Source organism: Hesperophylax consimilis, chromosome 7, assembly GCF_061612785.1.
Source record: "Hesperophylax consimilis isolate HC1 chromosome 7, BYU_Hcon_1.0, whole genome shotgun sequence".
Lineage (NCBI taxonomy): Eukaryota > Metazoa > Arthropoda > Insecta > Trichoptera > Limnephilidae > Hesperophylax > Hesperophylax consimilis.
Window position 1 is genome coordinate 11,843,481 of NC_142842.1, and position 22,808 is coordinate 11,866,288.

Here is a 22,808-nt window from a genome sequence, read left to right on the forward strand (position 1 = left end):
CTTCACCGGTAGACACGATCCCGAGCAAGTTGCAAGTTATTACAGAGGTTAACAAAATATAAACAACGTATTATTATTATTATGAACAGATTTGTTTATCCGTACTGAATTTAATTTAAGCTCGCAAGTAACACGTGTAGCAGTGCTTTAAATAACACATCAATAATCACGCGGCAATGATTATTAGGTAATTAAAATATAAATTAGGAATGAAAACAGAAAACTTATTTAATAATCTCGCGGCTTGTTTCTAAAAGGGCCAGTGTCAGTTATTCGGTGAGTTTACATTTTGCCATAACCTTTCGATTTCGAGAAATGTTTCGGGGGCTTATACTACAAATTCGCCTTTCTGCAAATTATAACTTACTAAGAAGAGCAAACTCTACATAAGTCTCACAATGAAGAAAACTGACATTGGACCTTTTAGAAGCCAGTCACAGGATTATTACAGTTCACCTATTTAGATGGAATTCACTGATTTCCATTTTAAAGCAGCCCTGCTTTGGCTTGGTACCTGTTGCAATTGATTCTCTAATTGTTATTACAGACGCGTATTATTACATTAGTGTGTACTCAGGTAAGCCGCCTAAACTGACACCAATTGAAGAATGTATCAGTGTAGCCATAAAAAAATCTTTCATTCAAATGATATTTGCATAAAATAAAAGAAGAAGGTCAAAGGGGTGGGTTGGTAACATTGATAGACACCTGATTACATGAAAAGGAGGCTGTTTAACCAGCTGCCGCAAGTGGGCCGGTGGATATACGGTTGGAAGTTATTAGTTACAGTGCATATTCATGTCGCCATGCACACTGCACTTGCTTGCACACTTCTAATTTAGGTATCTATCCACGAACGGAATAATGTTATTTCACTTGTCCCCAGCCTTGATAATGAACATAAATAGATGAACAAATAAATTTGGTATTTGTGCTTCATTCAGAATCGATTTCTAAATAATGTTGAATTGTGGACACGATTTCGTAATTAAACATGATAGGTGACTAACTAGGCAGGTATTCAAAGCAATTTAACACTGATTTTTCGGTATTTTTCTTCTTTTGTAAACTGTATTAGGGTAAATTATTAAAAATTAGCCAAGTATCCATCCCTTGTTTTTGTTTTTAATAATTATTGGTTATCTCTAAATAGTATAAAACAAAGTCACTATCTGCGTCTGTCTGTTTGTTTGCTTAGTTCTTTTAAACTGGGCCACGGAGTTTGAAAGGGTTTTCACTGTCAATTAGAGAATTTCTTACGGAAGGTTTATATATATATATAATACATAGATAATATATTATTTGAAAGTAGAGAAAATTCGAGCAACGCCGGGTAAACGTCAGCTAGAATTATATATACAGCGCCCTTGAGGTGTTTTTGCACAAAAACGGCGCTATACAAGTCATCCAAGTATTATTATTATTATTATTGGAAGATACTCGCAGTATCGCTATGGAGTAAGACCAGAATTCAAAATTGAAACGTTGCTTGAAATGGCTTTGGCCGTGTTTGGTGACCAGATCTGAATAGCCAGGTTATTCTGCCTCTTCCTTATCTCCTTCCCCTCCCCACAACCTTCAGCCTCACAACAATTGGGGATGCCGTAGTCTCACTGGCTCGAGTCACATTAAAAAAATACATATATCTATTCTTTCTATATATATTTCTTATAGACACATGTCAGCGCTATATTAGCGGCGGACACATGCCTGAACGGATGACGAGCCTCGTGCTGGCACAGTTGGTGGACGGGGTAGTTTCTCTCCCTGCAGCAGCTGGTACAGTTCCTTCGCTACCTAGGACTCTTGCATCAGAGTCTCCATCTTCTGTCTTTGTCGAGCGTCACAGCGGTGCTGCCAAGGTTTGTTGTCTATGTGAGGATGTTGTGTCGGCGCTCTTTATTGGCAGCAGACACATGTCAGCGCTATATTGGCGGCAGACACATGCCTGAACGGATGACGAACCTCGTGCTGGCACAGTTGGTCTAAATAACAAATGTTGATCCTAGGAAATAAATTGTACAGCGCCCTTGAGGTGATTTTTCACAAAAACGGCGCTCTACAAATTATCCAATTATTATTATTATTATTATTAGTTATAAGACGTTTACGCTAACCTATAAAGACGCCGATATTATGGTAATTTAAATAAATGTGTAATATGCAACTGCTTTTTCTATTTTACAAGGTAGTCGAATGGCATTTGAGACCAAAAGGAAAAAACGTGGAAATGGGGAAACCCCCCCTATACTAAATTTCCTTGGAACAATGGTAAAAATATGCTAATTTAACTCTCTCAAGAGATGTTTATGCTTCAACAAGTAGATGACAATTAGCAGGCGATAACTCACAAAGAGAGATGACGACTTGAATATATTTCGGTCGGCGAAATGAAAAGTGTCTTTGAAGAAACACAGAATACAAACGAGTAATCATGATGAACTTTATATGAAATAATGAGCAAGTAAACAGAGATTATTTAAGTGTGTATACAGGTGGCGGATAATTAATATTAAAGTACACGTGCTCAATTTGAATATGAAATGTATCGCTGATCCAATATTGTACATCGTAGCGGGTATATATTATACAAGCGCATAACTGATGTGTCTCGATCACGACTGACTAGTGTTGTTAACTCCATTTTAAAATAAAGCCAGAAGTCACCCGAAAAAGAGTTAATATCTTGCATATCCTAAGTTGTCATAGAAAAAATCACCATCACGAGGAGGAAAATCTGAGAATAAATATAACCCGCTACCTTCGAATTTCCGTATATTCTGGAGGGAGGGGGATTGCGGCTAGCGAAATTCTGAGAAAAAAAAATTCAATACAAACATAACCGGTTCCTAAAAAAAAAATAAAAAGGCGCGAGATGAATATCTAAAAAACGAGCTAAGAAGCTAAATCACTCTTTTTGGAGCTGACGGCCTTAATTTAGAGCTAAATCTAGCTCTAAAGGAGCTGAGTTGCCAACTGTACGACTAGTGACGCCAAAGCACAAATATTAACATTATTAAAAATTGTCATAATTTATGTAGCTTGCTGAATTTAAAGAAAAGCATAAAAACTCCAGGAGTCGAATTGCCAGACGCCAGTTTTTGGTACATATTTGCAGACCTCTGACATGACTCAGTGCTCTAAGGTCGCCAGTGAGGCACTAAGTCCACAATTAATATAAAGATCTTAGGTAAACCGGCTGCTAAAACTCAGACACTACGAAATAATTACATGGGTATATATAACAAGAATAACAACTTGAACAATGTAAACGAGCAGAGCACCGCTTGAATAATGAAACATATTTTATTACCTACCACAACCCGTCGCTGGCTCTTCATAAACAAGGTAAAAAGTTATGAACCTTTAAAACCTACAAAAAATTGCGTCCAGTGTTAGAAAAAAGCATTGAATACTTTCAGATCGTTTATTTCCGCTTCTTTCAGTGCTTGTGCAAATATTATGTAATTACACTTTAACCCCTCGGGTTAATACCAGTTATTACTAATTACCCGTACAGTCGATTTGTTCGCTTTAGGGAACAGCTCATATGGCTTCTTGGAAATCGTTGTGTACCCCTCACTGTCATAGTGAGAAATATGATCTAAACTGTGTTAGAAAGAAATAAATACGTTTAATATTAAAATATAGAAGTTAACTACAGAATAATTATAATGGGCATCTCTATGAAACCAAAGATTCCGACGGAAGTATGAGAAAAAAAAAATTGTATGAAACGATAAAATAAGTAAGGTAACTATGATGATTATTTTTATTTGATTATATGTAGGAAACATACAGTTATACATGTGACTTAATTTTAAATTTAAGATGTTGAGTATAAAATCAACCAATTATGTTCCATTTACAATCTTTTTTATGGTTACGTTAAGAAGAAAGTAGATATCTAAAGTTACAAGTGAAAGAAAAAAATTATGAAAAGGAAACACGAACAGTAAAAAAGAATTTAAAATGTTTTGGTTTAAGTACATTGAAAGGTTAATTTGTTTTTAAAAAAATCTGTCTAATAAAGAGTGTATTTTTTTAATTGTCAGTAATTTTAGTTCAGTGTTTAGACGAAACAACGTAAGGTGTGCCATTTTTTAAACTTATTAACATTTCACTTACATTCAAAATTCATTAACATTTATTTTGCATTCAATATCAATTTGCATTTAAAATTCATTAACATTTCAATTGCATTAAAAATTCATTACATTTTACTTGCATTCAAAATTCATTAACATTTCATTTGCGTTCAAAATTCATTTGCATTCAATATTCATTTGCATTTAAAATTCATTAACATTTCATTGGAATTCAAAATTCATTAACGTTCGCATTAAAAAAAAATTATTTAAAAAAATATATTATTATTTCTAATAATTAAATTTGAAAGCTTATTTCATCACCTTTCAAAAACAAAAGTTCTTAGTATTCGGGTACATTCAGAAATAATCCATTTATTTGAATTTTATTGCAAAGGGGAATTACACAAAAATTCTCCAAATTTCTGAGAGCGTCTTTAAGAAATATAACGTGCCAGAGGCGTGAGGGATTAATAAAAGTAATAATTCTCCGAATGTTATTATAACCAGTAAATACTGAAAAACCTCATCAATAACTCAAAAAAAACATTTTTAGCATAGAGCTACATAAAATATTTTTGATTTACAATGGCTGTTACAATGTTAACATTAAATATTTGGTTTGAATATTCTAATTTTTAACGGAAGAATGACGGGAACAAGAAAGAACCTTACAGAAACATACGTAAAAGTCCAAAATGTGTGCCTCTTACAAAATCTGTGGACAAGATTTACCTAGAACTTCTAGGTACATCTAGATCTAGAACTTAACGAAATCATAATAAAACGGTACAAAGAACGTTTTAAAGACAACAATGGAAATTCTTAAGAAAATATGAGTTATTATTGCGTAGGTAGGTACACAAAAAGCTCAGCGATTGAAAAGATTTTTTCAGGTTGGTAATGGTCCGCGGTCTGTCGCGATCATCTGCCCGAGATGGCCGTCGACAAAAAGCTCGCGCCATAATGCCGAGCTTTGTGCGACAAACAATGCAATTTGGGGATAGCGGAGCACGGGGAAACGCCGGCTATTGTACGAGTACTGTGCAAGGAACGAACCTCGCTGAAAGGAAGCTGGAACATCTGCCCGGGAAGGTGAAGGTGCAAGCAAACCTTCACACAACTTGGATCATAGCGCACGTGGCCTCGGAGACGTTGCGCTACATTTCGCAAACTGGATTTCCACCGGGCGCTGTGACCGGTGTTCCTATTCTTGTAGTCTTACGGCTAGACAATCGCGGCTCATGGATTATGGAGGAACTGATGCGTACAAGACGCACTCTTTGTACTTTATTGCTTATTTCCTGAGGATGTCCGCGATAACAGTCAGCTTACAACACGGAAAAAGAAAATACAACACAATTAATGATTTCATACACCAACTTACATCAAGTTTAGCATGTTGAAAATAAATGTATTGGCCGTTTTCTTGTAATAGCTGTTATCTTTGACCCTCGGTGTGTGATAATTACAATTGGATTCACCATAACCCCTTGACGTTCACAAGTAACTAAGTAAGCGCACGATGTCATGGGTTAATCGAGCAGGTAGTTTAGTTAGTTCAGGGACATTTGGTGTTTTATGACAAATTAAAGAAAACACACTGGGGAGATTTGCCTACCTGAGATGAATTCGGACAAACCACCCCTCGGCGTCGGGTGTAGACACGCGTCCCTGGAATGGGAATAACAGCGGGAAGACAAGCGATGGAGAGCTATGGGAATACTCAGTACAACGGTCACCCGCCAGGTATTAAAATCTCACAATGGAAGCGACTCGAGACGGTTGGTGGCGTCAAGGTGTAAAACGTCCCCCTTCAGGAGATGGGTAGTGGGTAGCTACTTAACAAGACACAAGCCACGATTGGTTTACGCGCCCCTTCTACTTCCCGCGGCGAGTGCTCCGCTGCATTCATTACACATCTCGTTTTAGACAAGTTGATTTATTCACTTATTGTCTCACAAAACCATCTTGCCCGGTAATGAATGGGCCATGCACTAAGTGACTCGGGGTCGTAAATAAACGACCCTTACGCCACAATTGTGCTCCTGAAGTACACATAACTACTAACAATGTCGAGCAGCACATAAAACTACACAGATGTATGGTTACTACACAATAGGACTTACGCAGAAGAAATAGGATTCGAATCATATTGACGCCAATAATTCACCAGTTCTAACAACCCTATTCAACGGTTTGAATGCGTACGTGCTTGAGTCAACACGATCAACCATTATTATTAGGAGCCTCAAGAATATACACATCTAATCATAGATGAGTATTACAATCATATTATGTAATATAGGTGAGATAAACACGCAGTATAGAGGAAGATGTAACTTCCACATTAAAATAATAATAAAGGCTGCAAAAAAACGGAATACATTAACATTATAATTAATATTATGTTGTAGTGTTCGTTTATTACTTAACACGATATACCCGAATGTGATTAATTATACTACGGTGGTAAGTACTTCAAAATAATTGGTGCAATTAACCCCACATTCATTTATACGAAAATTATTAATATCTGCAGTTTTTATCTCAAGCGAGTCATCGACACGGATAAAGATTCTTAGCGGGTTTCGGTGTTCTGAATATACATGAATTAGATATTCTGATTTCCAAAAAGCATAATTGGCCTGATTATTATGTTTTATTTTAAATATCAAAGGCGTGAAATTACAATCGGATGCGACTGAAATCGTCATGCAAGCGAGAGTTTCGAGAGTCCTCTTTTTAGCCAAGTTTAATTCCCACGATAAGATCGCGATCGAAAAAATCTAATCAGAGTAGAAGCTGTAATGCCGAGATTGGAGTGATTGCTTCGGCTTTAGGAAATAACCCGTTTAGCCGGAGACAAATCAAACAAAAACAGGGCATTCTAGAACGGTCAACAGTCTCAAGGTATGCGTACGAAATTATATTGTAACCGATTAGATTTGGGTGAAATAGACGAAGTGCATCTTCCAAGGTACGAACGACAAAGATGTTTTGGTGAATAAATAAATGGAAAAAAAACTAGTAAAAAAACTATTAACCGTGAGAATGGAAATCACTAAAGATTTTTCTAGTACCGGGTGGGACTATAAAGCAGACAATCTATGTCATGAATCATCTAAATACCCGTGAATCAAAAACTCTCGAACTGCCCAGATCTGGATGATGCATGAAAATTGCACAATTGTTTGTATCTATTCAACTTTTTCATCTCCCTTTGTGTTTACCATAAAATATTATGAAGGTTTGAAATATTAATAAATTAAAATTTAAGAAAAGACGGCAATGACCTGTCTGAAATGTCTAGAGTGTGGATCAACCCAACTATTTACAGATCGCAACGTCGGAAGGATTAAGTTAAAATCTTGAATCTTAAACTATAAAATGGCGTCGGCAATGTAGGTATATAAGAGCATGCAACGTTGTCCAGTATCTATTCGTTATCATCACATTATGTAAATTACAATCTATTTTTTATTGTGAAAACCAGTGAATTCAATAAAATTTCACAAATCGATAAATTAATTACACCAGTTGAAACGCAGCCTTAAAACTCTTTATTGCAATCTTGAAGTCACTGAAGTTTAACATTAAAATGTCTACCTTAGAAGAAAGGTGATTTGAGTGTAGTCATTCTCCGTAAAGATGATGATCATCGGTAGGTTGGTCCTGCCTCTTGGAAAAATCAAAAGCCTGTGCTGGGCCAGAACATCAGGATCGCAAACGTTTTCATTAAGCAGCTTATGAGATACTAACAGCACTGCAATTTTTTTTTTTTTTTGTCGAAAGAAAGACAAACATTCATGGGTTACGAATAACCTGAAAATATTCGAAAATCTCCTACTACCACCACAGTAAGCGGACAATGTTGCTTGTGTTGTGATGGAAGCCAGCCGAGGAATTGAATGATGATTGACACTACGCCCTGGTGGGACCCAAACGCGATGTCAACGCAGCCACCGACCGGTTAATTGATTAATGTTCCACGATCCCAATTTCACAGTAAACCCAAAGGCAGACATTATGATAGGAAACCATATTGATTTACGCTTACAAAACCTTACTTTAACAAAAATTAACATGCTAAAAAAACATGACCAAATTTATAATTCACACAAATATCCATGTACAATGTGACCTTAGAACGGAGTTCCCCAGTAAGGTCACATTCTTTTCAACAGTTGTAAAATATAATTAAAAAAAAATAATAATAATAATTTATATTCACCAGTCTGTTCAATATAAATAAAATGAATAAAGAATGGTGCCTGGAGAAACTCGGGAAAAGTCGTTTAGCAAGCATTAATACGCTGTAATACAGGGTGTCCGGGGTAAAAGTGCACAAACTTAAATTGATAACGTAGAATCACTTCCCGAAGTTTGTGCACTTTACCCGGACACCTGTATAATGTAAGTACACGGAGAAAAATGAGTATTGATGATTTATTAAAGTACTGTTAAAACCGGACAGCAGGCAGTTAAAATGTTAAAACTCGTGTTAAATGTGTTCCGACGTCGCGATAATACCTTTTTTAATAAAAGTTTTAACATAAACCCAATAGTTCATTCGTTTTTAGCAGGATTACGGGTAATTTGAAGAGATGTTTAACAAATTAGCAATATTTAATATCAGTAAGGTTTCTCCGTGTACTAGTATGTTATTTATAATTGGCTTCCTAAATCACAAGGAGCAAGTCAGGGCCAATCTCTCCATGACTCGTTTATCTTATACAAATCCGTTAAGGCGATGCCATACGTAGTAATGCAAAATCATATGTTTTTGGTTTGAATATTTGGTCGCCTAGAAATGTTTCAGATGCTTTCAGATTGCAGAAATACTGCAAGTAGAATACATCTTAACCTTTGAAATAATCGAGTATTTTTTATATAAGTCTTTTTATAAGCCCAGAAAAAAATAATGTATAGGCCTATGAAAACTGCTTTAAAGTTCAAAATCTCCTACTTACGAACCCATTTTCGGTTATGATTTTATTGTATAATGTGGCAAATTAAGTTATTTATAAAATGATCGGAAAAAATTAAATATTTATGCCTGAACATCCACAAAATAAAATAAAAGGCACTTTTTGGCCATGATTTTTTCTTGCAAAAATCTAAACAGGCGGATGGTGTTATGCGGGAATTTAAACCTTATCGCCATCTACGTAGGGGTTGTTATTGATAGCGGCTCAATTTAAAATATTACACGACGTAGTGCATCGCCTTAAGTAACATTCACGGAAGAGGGTACAGGATATTACGGGATACCTTGGGGGAGGCGGGCGAGGAAGGAAGTCCCACCGTCGAATCCAGACAGAAGGAAGTAATTCGTAAGATTGCATTGCACTGATAAGAAAACAAAGGCCAATAGTCCGTGTGCTTGTCAAGTTCAAAAGCATTAAGGTCGAAACACATTATTAAAACCCGACGCGACCCGATGAAACGCGATGCGTGTTGAGTCGAATCAAATGTATTGTTTTCTTATGACCAGAAACACACTATGAACATCCGACGCGACGCCATGTCGGATGTTCATAGTGTGTTTCTGGTCATAAGAAAACAATACATTTGATTCGACTCAACACGCATCGCGTTTCATCGGGTCGCGTCGGGTTTTAATAATGTGTTTCCACCTTTAGTCTGTCAGTTGACGTGTTGACGTGCTCAAAGTGTCCGCTACAGATTAACACACTTTATTTTACAGTCCTCACTGTAGATATTTTGGATTGCAAAAATCGAATGATTACAGAAACAGTTCGTTCGTTTTGGCCGCCTTCAAAACCGCGTCAATTGCGTATATTTATATTTTTTTATAAAAATAAGTAACAGTATTTATCCTAGCGTGTACACAATACTTATTGTGAAAAAAAAATTCTGACTGCCCATTTTTTTATTGATATTTAAAAACTCTACAATTCAATACCAAAAACAAGTACATAAAATGTACATGCGTTGACCTAGAAATATAGACAGAATAACTTATGCAGATTTCATAACACCTGAGCTCGTTGTTCGGGAGTTTTTGATACTTAAGCACACAAATTTCAAACATTACTTTGTTCTAAGATTTGATTCACCATATATTTCGTGCCATATTATTCGCGTAGTAATTATGTCCATAGGAATTAATTAATCAGTGTAATATTGTAGAATTCGCAAGTAAAGATTGAGAATAGTTCAGAGAAAAATTATATTTTTAGTGACTAACATAGAGATGTACAATTAGAGACGCTGAAAGATGCGTACTAATATCTCATCGAAACGTATTCTACTTATTCGTGAACGCGAGTAGAGGTGCGCGTAGACCAGATTCGGTATTTTTTGTTAGAGCCTTGGAAGCATTGAAGTTAAAAAAGTATTACCTATTTTTTCGCTTCATGTCTTATCTAAATATAATACATCAATGGTGACTAATAAATATACAAGTGAGACATTTAAATGAGTCATGGATTCATATTATAGGTCACATCCCTCTTAGAATCTGCCGATACAAAAAAAAACTTAAATTCAAATATTTGATTCCAGCATATTATAATATTCCCGGGCTTTTTCTGAATCACAATATTTTCAAAGTGGTGGGAATTATTTGCATGTTAAATGACTCATTCCATTCATAGTCATTTGAAATTACATCTAGTAACAGGTGTAAAATATTAGTCACTCGTTATGGTTAATAATATACAAGTAGGTACCTAAATGAAATACTGTATTATTAAGTTTTAAGAACTTTGGCTAGGGGGTCAAAGGGATAAGTCCGTCCTATAATAGAAATACTTTCACAGTGATACAAAGTGACTCACAACTAAAGATTGATGTTTTCACAGAATTTGAACAATTCATCAAATTTCAAAGTTAATTTTCAAATTCTGTGAAATTTGTTATTATTTCAGTTCTGTCAAGTAACTGGCCTATAATGATATTATAACCGACTCGAATAGGACATTCACAGAACTAGCAAATGAACGTTGAAATTTGATGAATTGTTCAAATTCTATGAAACAATCCATCCTAAAACTTATAGCTAGCAACAATGACATCTGCTAAACCACCTCGTTGAAGAGGGTTGTTCTTAACTCTTTCCGGCCTACAGTAAGCTTTATGAAAAAAGTGGGTGGTAACTGGTTGCAAGGTGAGTTTCACCTTATGAAAGGCAAAAAAAGCACTCCCGCGATCGTAATGTGACAAGTGTGAATAATACACAGAATATAATATGACAGCGAAAAGTATTTTGTGTCCTCCCATTACGGAGGTGATAAACGGGTCCTTTATTACATAGATATTACTCAAATGGCAAGGGCGGTGAGATGTGAAATATGATACTTCGGTACAGATTGTGCAACGGGCGTCATCTGTGTATGCGTGGGAACACTGGGAACGTGGACCACCACGAGAAAAATCATTTCAAGAAATCAATTCTTAAAGTGGCATTTTAGTGTCAATTTAATAAATTAATTCAATGGAGAAGTGGAGTCAGTAGGTTTGAAGCGTGCAACAAAATGATATTAACTTTATATTATCAATGTCCGCAAACTCGCCATAACACAGGGTCATCCCATGGAGGGTGAAATACCACAAAAAACCACATGTACTCTCTAAATCATGTATCAACAAAATAAAAATAAATAAAATGTGGTGAGTTTTGATTCATCCTCAATTCAAATTATAGCAGTAGGTAATAAAAGTCATCATGATAAATATATGCAAGTACTCCATAGGCAGTTTATGTCGTCCTGATAAATAAATGCAAGCACTTCATGTGCAGTTTATGTCGTCACGGTAAATATATGCAAGCATTTCATATGCAGTTTATGATCCGCTAGAAAAATATATGCAAGCACTTCACACGCAGTTTATGATGATCAGTCAGATAAATATATGCAAACACTTCATATGCAGTTTATGAACCGTCATATTTTTATTACCTCGGACATCAAGTTGGTCGCATTTTGCTTGAGGTTTTCAGACATCCTCATCGACCTTCTAACAATAATATGCAGATACTTGACGTATTTAAAATATGAACGATAGTAGACAACGCAGTTTAAATTACTTTTGTGTGCAAATGTGTGGTAAGTATACTGTACTAACTACAATTAACCAAATTAAGGCGATGCACTACGTCGTGTAACATTTAGAATCGGGACGCTAACAATAACACTCCTTATGTAAATGGCGATAAGGTTTAAATTCCTGCTTGACACCAATCGCCTGTTTTCATTAATGCAAGAAAGAAACATCGCCAAAAAGTTTTATTTTATTTTTCGACGTTCAGGCAAAAATATTTAAATGCTTTGCGATAATTTTTAAAGAACTTAATTTGCCACATTATACAAAAACACCATAACCGAAAATGGGTTTTGAACACATGATTTTGCATTACTTCGTAGCGCTTCGCCTTAAGACCAATACCTACGGTTGTTAGACGTGGTGCCGAACCCATAAACGAATAAATAAAATTAGTAGTTTTTAAGAACTCAATTATAATTATAATTATAACTATACGTTTTTGAAATACCTCATAAATCTTCATATTCCTCATAAACTTTCGTGGAACTCGAAATATCCTCCTTGGTACAGTGCTGCCCTTATTAAGGTAACTAAGGAAAAATCAAAATACTTTAGCAAATATAAAAAACACAAGAACCAGGCTGACTATGACGCATTTTCCCTGCTTCGTAAACGGCACAAAGACTTATGTCGGAAAAGCAAATCCCGTTTCTTGAGTAATATTGAAAACAATATTTCCTCAAACCCTAAAAACTTCTGGAGCCACGTCAAATCTTCTAACGCATCCCAAGGTGTCCCAAAATGTATGTATTTTGGAGAGCTGAAAGCCAATAATGGAACGGAAATTGCAAATTTATTTTCAAAATATTTCAGTTCAGTTTTCAGCAAACCCTCCGATCCACTTACCCTTGATCCAACTGACGTCGGGAACCATACATCCAATATAAGCAATATTGAGGTGACACGAGAAATCGTCTCAAAATACCTTAAGGAAATTGATACTAGCAAAGGTGCCGGTCCTGACGAAATACCTTCAATCTTTATCAAACAATGTGCACACAATCTAGCCTTACCCCTTTCTTTAATTTTCAATCGTTCCCTAACCGATTGCACTGTCCCTGTTATATGGAAATCTGCTTATGTGTCTCCTATTTTCAAAAATGGCAAAAAAACAGACGTTAAAAACTACAGGCCAATCTCCAAACTTTGTATATTTAACAAAATTTTTGAAAAAATAGTCTATGACCAACTATATTCTGCTCTTAAGCCCAGCCTGAATACGACCCAACACGGTTTCATTAGTGGTAAATCTACAACCACAAATCTTTTAACCTTCACAGAGTACCTGCAGGATAATTTGGATAACAGAATACAAGTGGACACTGTCTATACCGACTATAGTAAGGCGTTTGACAAGGTCGATCACTCAACCTTGTTGAACAAGCTTTTAAAGATTGGTATTCACGGCAATCTTTATCGTTGGCTCTCTTCTTATATCTCCAACCGTAGTCAAATAGTAGTGGTTGCTGGATTTAAATCCGACTCTGTTGCTGTAACATCGGGAGTTCCTCAAGGCAGCCTGTTAGGACCGTTACTATTTAATATCTATATCAATGATATTGGTCACTGCTTTTTACACTCGCAGACCATCCTATATGCAGATGACATGAAAATCTTCTCACCTATAAAATCAATCGAAGACTGTAACAAGCTGCAAAAGGATTTACAACGTTTAAACGCGTATGTTAATGCCCATTGTCTGGAATTAAATATATCCAAATGCTTCATCGTACGCTTTACTAGAAACAAAAACATATTTATACACGAATACTCAATTAATCATCAACCTTTATCTACCAAATCAGAAATTAAGGACCTTGGGGTTATACTTGATAGTAAACTGAATTTCAATAAACATATTGACCACGTAGTCACTAACGCATCTTCTATGCTGGGTTTCATAATCCGTTCCTGTAAACAATTCAAAGACATTGCTACTTTCAAAACACTGTATTTCTCATACGCTCGTAGTATCCTTGAATACGCATCACAAGTGTGGAACCCAGGCTATGCAATACATAAAAATAGAATTGAAAGTGTTCAAAATAGATTTTTAAGGTACCTTAATTTCCGCTCTTTTCGATCTCATATCAGTAATGAAGACTCTGCAAAGTTCTTCAATATACAGACGTTAACTTTCCGAAGAAATGTAGCAGATTTGGTAATGTTATTCAAAATTACACACAATTTAATCGATAGTCCTGATCTTCTTCAACGCCTATTATTCCATGTTCCCAATCGCAACAGCAGACAGTCGCTTACTTTTAATCTCCCTCATTGTAAGACAAATTCCAAACAAAACTCATTTATCTACAGATCCACACACTTTTTTAACTTAAATTATAACCATATTGACATATTTAACTCGACTTTACGCGACATAAAACAAAAACTCAATAATCAACAAAACTCAAACTAGAAGATCAATTCCTATATATTCCCGTCCTCTGCCTCTTAATCCTTATCCTATATTTCCCCCTCCTCCCCCCCACCCTCCTTTATTTTAATATTTTTAATATTTCCTAACTAAACAAGAAATTAATTTAAGAGAACATCTCTATGCCATTGTACACCATTGTAACACCATTAACTATTCATCAGTGGAAAGTTCATAATTGGCATAATTAATAATATTATTATTGTATCATTATATAATTACAGATTTGCTGTCAACTTTTCCAAATAAATAAATAAATAAATAAATAATGGATCATACAGAATTACATTGAATCATGAACTGGAAAATCTAATGAAAAGAATGCCAGATGACAGAGCACCGCAAATCATGACAAGTGGATGTCCCAGTGGAACGAACCCAGAGGCTAGCCGAGGAAGAGGTGAGTGGAAGACGATAACAGCAGGATGGGAAGGTCTGGGGTAAGGAGGCCAATGGCAAGGGAATGCAGCACGTGAAGAGCATTTGTAGAGGAGGCTAAATCCTACCCTTTATATGATGGCGGTGATGATAATTTTAACAAATTTGCAGGGCCGCCACACACGATCAAGTTTACCGTCCAATTTGCATGTCACTTGGCTTGATCCAAATTGCAGTTCGTCCATAGTGGATGCATACGTTCCATTATATTTGAAGTAAGTTCGCGTCTTTAAGTGGTATCGGTGATCGCAATTCGTTTGACTACCTTTGACTGACCTGACGAAACCTTTAATTATGATCTGAAGTCGCAGAATCGAAAATGAATTCTGTCTTCGAGTACACTATTCATGCAAATTGACATCCACACACGGTCAACTTTACTTGATTAAGCCGCAAGTTTTATGCAAATTGGACGGCAAACTTGATCGTGTGTATCGACCATAATATTGCCCAACGGGTGTTTTTAGAGCTTTCAAATACAATGTTATAATATTCAGTTCGGGTTATTTTTAATTTCAAAGCATAGCATCAATGTTCCATGGTATATATTAAGTAAATAAACAAATCGAGAAATCATACAAGTTACAATGATGCCAAGTAACGTAATTTGACATAATATTTAGTTGGCAATGTTACACCCTACTTGGTAACGTTGTTCTCTATATTATGTGCCTGTGAACATGGTTCTATAAGTTTCCAGAATATTCAATAATTGCTATTCCCTACAATAGGGGATGTTCGGAGACAGGAGGGGAAATGGATTGTTACACAATCACCATTGTCAGTAAGGTCTAAAGCAGGCTCAAGGATATCTTTAGGATTGCTCTCCTTTAAATCACAGATAAACGGTGGAAATATGATTCTCAATGTTTTCAAAAAAGAAAGACTAAATTTGATTTAGGGATATCCGTTCTGCATGGTTATTTTTTGGTAGTTTAGAAACTATTTGCTTCTATCAATTATAAAAGTAAGCCATATTGTAGTATTACACCAATAGGTTGATATTATTATATAAACTTTTAACACGTTGCAAGGTTCGTAAGATGCAAGTGGGAATATTTCTAAACCAAGTCAATTAAATACGTCCTTGAGCTGATATGATAGAATATCGCTGTTTATAAAAATAAGTATATGAGAGAAATATCTACAACTTAACTAAAGATTGATCACGAAGCTATATTGCAAGCCCCATCGACTAAAATGGATGTTTGACAGCAGAAATGCTTATTTTCCATAACATCAAAAAAACTTTTTTAAAAGGATTAGGTGCCAAAGGAGTTACGGCTACGCGGTCTTTGTCATACAAAACTTAAATTTGGATTTGAGACCATAATACCGCAAACTGAATTTTTTTAAATTAATATCCATCAAATGCGTGTTCCAACGTAAATCGGTCGTCTGGGATTTAAATTTACGCCCATCAAAATATATTTTTAAAATTGTTTCTATTTTTAAACAGAGTAATTTTTCTAATAATCGCCAAAGTAGCACAGATCTGTTTTAGATATTTCCCATACCTTTGGATACATTCTTTTCTTCAGTTTTGTTCAGTATTTTGGCCTCTAATCCAAATTTAAATTTTGTATGAAAAGGGCCACGCAGCTGTTCCTCTTAAATTAACGTGGATTATTACCTACTCGGAAACAAAGGTGATTCTTTTTTGCATTGTTTGAATTCTGCGAAACTGCAAAAGCAAACAGCCATTTAGAGCTCATACACTACATAACAATACAATCCATACCTATAAATGGTAACGCATACCTATATAAAAAAAATGGCTTAGCCAGAAAATATGTTTAACAACCGTATGAGGAAAAACGTCATTCAATTTGTTAAAAGAACAGTCAATTTAAATGATTCCCACTTCACGGCAAATAAGAATCTATAAAATCAAATAAAATATATATCCGTACGACATAAATATATAGTGAAAATGCAACTTTTAAGTTCGTTATCCAAGTTTGACATATTTTAAGTCTAGATTCGGGTTTTCATAATTTGACAAAAAAAGCCATTAGTTTTAAAATACATTATAATAAATAACAACAGTTTGAGGAGCTTGCGGTAGACACCCAGGTAAATACACGAGACAGCGGGTTCATTGAAAACAAGTAAAAAGAAATTTCTATACCTACTGATTCCCGCCATCTGGGAATAAATAAATAGACACTCTATTGAGAGTCCGGGGAAGGAAAGCGACGGAACAAAACGAATGGGGCGAAAAAAAGTGCGCGCAGGAAGAATGAGAAGTTGATTGAACGCCAAAATGCGAATTGAAAAGGACTAAAAGGAGATTCGCACAATGGCATCGGCCATGCAACGCGCTGTGGGCTTTACAACTATAACTTTACCTTGTACGTAGGGCTTAGTACGTACTAGCAGGGAAGTGTTGCGGGAGGGAATTATAATATATTATACGGCATTGTTCCCATCAGTAAACTGAAACCCATAATTCAATAACAGAATTATAAGAGATATTTTGTCACTTGAAACTCGAAGTGTATTATTATTATGTGGGCTAACGTATTTTATCCCCTAAAGCCTTTGACTTTTTGCAATGTACGTCTCGTATGAGAACTGTCAGAATGCAGATTACGCGGAAGATTTCACATAACATTTGATTTCAGATAAATTCACTGTTTTTGAACGCATTTCACAAAGGTATTATAAAACATATTTTCACTTTTTTTCGTTTAATATAAAAATATTTATTAAAATATTTGCAAACCTTGACAAATATTTTAAATGCTAAATTCATAGAATTAATCCAATATGGTACATTTTTAATGCAAATTGAAAACGCGGTATTCTCTCTTTCTAAGATTATTTAAATCATATTTTCAGTTTAATACAAAATGAGATATCATAACTTTACGAGACCGTATAAGGAGATATATCTCTCAAAAAGACTACGGCTATTTTTTATCTGTGAAGAATATCTCCCAAAATTGCCCGAGGTGTTAAATATAGAAATCTATTTATTTATTGCATCTCAATATACGTAAATCACGTTTTTTCTCATAAAAATCAAGTTCACTAGGACTAAGCCTGTATCGAGGTTAACAATTTACATTTGAGTGAAGCAAACATAGAGTAATCACAAACATAAAGTAATACAACATACTAACACAAAATATTTCAAAAAAGAAATAAAAAAAATGTACTTGATGAGTTACCAGATGGGTGATTTGATAGTACATTGTAACGATATTTGAACCAAATATATAATTATTAATCATTATTCCCAAGAAAAAAACAACTAGATAATAAATAGAGCTAGAGTGGCATTCAGTTTTTAGCAAATGGGACTTAGATAAAATCTTATTATTTAAGTAAGGACAAGGATGAAAAAATATTAAGACAATCGTCTGTCAATACAAAGATATTAATTAACTTTTTAAATCTAACTAAGGAATTGGTAGACTTAAAATGATTTGGAAGAATATTAAACATAAGTGGTGCCTGATATAAATAGTTTCTTTGACCAAAATAAGTTTTAGTATGTACCGCCACAAAGTTCAATTTATAGCCAATTCTAGTTACACGCGTTTGTTGTGTTCTTTCAGAAAATTTAATATTGATAAAAAAAATCGATAAAGTATTTGAGTTATATATAGTTGTTTTATACAAATAACATTATATTCCTTATAAAGTAGGTTGGATGGATAACAGAATTTTTTTTTGTACAATTTAGGGATCAATTTTTTGTCATATTTAGTGGTTCAACATTGGACTTTAGACATGATCCCCATGTTTTAAGAAAATCGAGATTGGACTAAGGCAAAATAGACAGTTTTTTAAATTTCTTTTTGTCCAATATGTGTCGAAGTTCTTTAAAAATAAATGTAAGTCTCCTGATATTCTTTGTTAAGTTATCGATATGGTCATTCCATCTAAAACATTTATCAATCTTTACACCTAGATACATGATGCAGTTTAAAATTTCCAAGGGGTGGCAATTACAATTCTGCAGACAATTATGTATAATTAGATTATGAGTGTCAGAAGGCTGACTTTTTGATGATAGTCACATATTTAGTTTTTGTTGTATTCAAAGTTAAGATGTTATTATTCAGCCAACTCTTTACTGCTCTTAATCCTAAGTCACATTTGTTAAAAGCATCTCTCCTGGTTTTACCCTCAAATATTAAAGCAGTATCGTCTGCGAAACTAACAATGTTACCTGGAATATCTAAATTACACAAATCATTAATGTAGATTAAAAAAAACAATATTGGTCCAAGCACACTACCTTGCGGAACACCAAAAGAGATTGGTTTGCTATTGCTTAAATGATTATTTCTCTCCACTTGTTGTGTTCTATCACTTAGATAGTAGGATGAGCAATCCATGGAAAACCGTATCAAATGCCTTTGATAGATCTAATAACACAGCTAAAGCTTTTTTTCCATAGTCCAAGGCACTAGTAACTTTGGACAATACCCTCAACACTGCATCACTCGTTCCTATATTCTCTCTGAAACCGAATTGATTGCTAGGAAGTATGTTTTTAAGAATGATACCAATCTCGAATTGGCCAATCTCTCTATTACTTTTGAAAGATTGTTGAGTAAGTATAAAGGTCTGTAATTATTGACATCTAGACGATCTCCACCTTTAAAAGGGGAATTACTTTAGCTTTCATACAGTGAGAAGGGAACATCCCACTCTCGAAGCTAATATTTACAATGTGAGATATGGGACCACCTAATTCGGCCAGGGACCAGGGACCAGCTACTGATCGATGCCATCGTTTCTGAAGCATTTTGAAAATAGACTCAATTGTTCCGACACTACAGAGATACTTCATTATATTGTGGCTTTGATACCTAATAGCCGTGGTGCGGATTTCATTGTTGATTATATCTCGAATTAATATTAACTTGATATCTCGATTGTGATTGAATTTAAAGAAAGACAGACATTCCCATGTTACGAATAACCTGACAATTTTTGAAAATCTCCTACTACCATGACAGTAAGCGGAAAACGTCGTTTGTGTTGTGATGGAGGACTTAGCCAGCCGAGGAATTGAACACACTACCCCTGGGTGGGACCCAAACGCGATGTCAACTAAGCCACCGACCGATCGGTCGTATGAAATGAAAACAAAGTTTAAAAAAAAAAACCACTAATATTCCCAAATATTCTAATTCAATACTACGATATTAACATGCAACAAAAATGTTTTTTGCATAAAAAGTATAGGAAAATTCAAAATAAACTATTCCTACTGGAATTCAATGGATCAAAAAATAATTGTAATGTACGTATTTAAATAACCACTTTAGTTGAATGTAATATTTTATGAAATTAAAAAATTTACTATGATGTATCTATTTTCAATTTTCGACCCAGTTGCGCCATCTCTTGGCCCAGCTAGTAGCCAATTTCAAGGATATTTTTATTTGTTTGATTGAGGATTGAACCTTTCTCCCCAGGGACTGCCTCTTAAACTATTGTGAACTTTTAAAACTTGACAAAACAGATGGTTTGACTGGTGAACCCTGTTCCCCAGGGACTGGAGTCAATACCGCTAACACCTGAGCCTAATCCTAATTTGATAGTACCGTCATTTATTTCATATATTAACTACTGTATTTTTTAAAAATATAATGTTCCAATTTCATAAAAATTCGTGCGTGTATCATGAATGCCATATAGTGAGTATATTAACTGCTGTAATCGAATTTCAGAGAAATGCTTATATGCTCGCGTTTGTGTGCGATTGCAACCAAAATATTATAATTGATAGAATGCATTTTCATCGACAACGCATCTATCTGCCGAGTTTCAGCTCGATCGGACATCGGGAAGTGGGTTAATTTTCACTTCCAAGATCCAGTTTCATTCTATATTTATCCATTCAATCAATACAACAAACTCGAAATTCATATACTCGTAGATGTATTTGAAAATAAGTATTTTTGTCAAAACAATCGGATAGATACTGTAAACAAACACGCAATAATAACTAAATAATCATATATTTAACGTGAAAAAAATAAGTTTCTTTAATAAATAAATACATACCTAACTAGTAAATAATTAGAGATGTTCCGACTAGTCGGTAAAGCCGACTATCCGGCCACTATTGTAGTCGTCGATTAGTCGGCGACTAATCGGCAAAGAGCGCCGACTATCCGGCTTCTTACTTTGTATGTATTTCTCAATAATATGAATGCGGGGAACTACATGAAATAAAAACCTTGATTATATATTTTTTTTTTTATTTTATAATCAGTCTTATACATTAAAAAATGTAAAGCAATCTTTCCTTTGGATATCAGTTATAATATCTTCTTATCTTCAATGAACATTTATAAGTATTTCTTATTATTAAAATAAAAAGTAGATTTTTTAAATTAACAAACTCAGTTATATGTATTAAAGCAATATTGTATGTACAAGATGCACAGTAATATATGTATACCTATATTATATATTATATATATCCAAAAATTCTAAACATGAACTGTTTGATAAAAAAAAATGAAAAAAACATATTTCTTATAACCATACCTACATAATCTAATCAAATCAAAGTCACAATTGTGACAACCAAAAATATCATAATCTCCTTATATTTTTTATAACTTACTTATATTTTTTAATCAAGGGTAAATTATGATGTAAGAAGACTAAAGCTTCTGCTTCAAACCGTAATCGGCTTAGCCAACTAGTCGGTCTTATTACAACCGACTAATCGGCTAGTCGGCTAGTCGGCGAAAGTCATAATCGGCACATCTCTATAAATAATACATTATAGTGATGGCGTAGAATAAGGAAGAGAAGATTACAAGTAATATTGCCCAACAACTTGCATTTTAGTCTAAAACAAATTTCAAATGAAGATACTAGATTGACCATAAACTCATTAAAAAACTCGTCTTCAACTGGCTTGGACGATATATCAAATATTGCCTTAAAAAAACTTGTATCAAAAATAACCACTCCCTTAACATATCTTATTAACCTAAGCATCCTAAAAGGCCGATTCCCTGACAAACTAAAACACGGAATCATGATCCCAATACATAAAGGAGGCTCTAGAGCGGACATAACTAACTATCGTCCAATTACATTACTAAATTCACTATCTAAAGTCTTTGAAAAAACTATCAATAATCAACTAATCGAATACCTTGAACAAAATAACATACTATCACTCAACCAGTTTGGATTCAGGAAAAATAAAGGCACCTCCGAAGCCCTGGCAACAGTTACCGATTTTCTAAATGAAAACTTAGACAAGGGATCAAAATGCATATCAATATTCTTAGACCTGTGCAAAGCATTCGATACTATCTCTCACTCTAAACTTTTACAAAAACTATCTAATATTGGTATAAATGGTGATGAACTTACTATTATTAGCGATTACCTGTCAAACCGAAAGCAAAGTGTGAAAATCAACAACTGCAACAGCAATCAATTACCAATTAGCTACGGCGTGCCTCAAGGAAGTGTTTTAGGTCCTACCCTGTTCTTAATATACATAAATGAATTATGTAATCTTCAAATAGATGCCAAAATTGTAAGTTTCGCTGATGATACGATTCTCCTCTTCAAATCAAGCAATTGGAATGATGTATACATAAAAGCTAACAGGGGCATAACTGTGGTTAAAAGATGGTTAAACAATAATACACTAACAATGAATGTGGCCAAAACTAAATACATTGAATTTAGTATTAATCCTTCCTTAAGAAACCCAGAAAATCAAATTAAAATATGTGCTTGCAACCTGACAAATACGATAATATGTGATT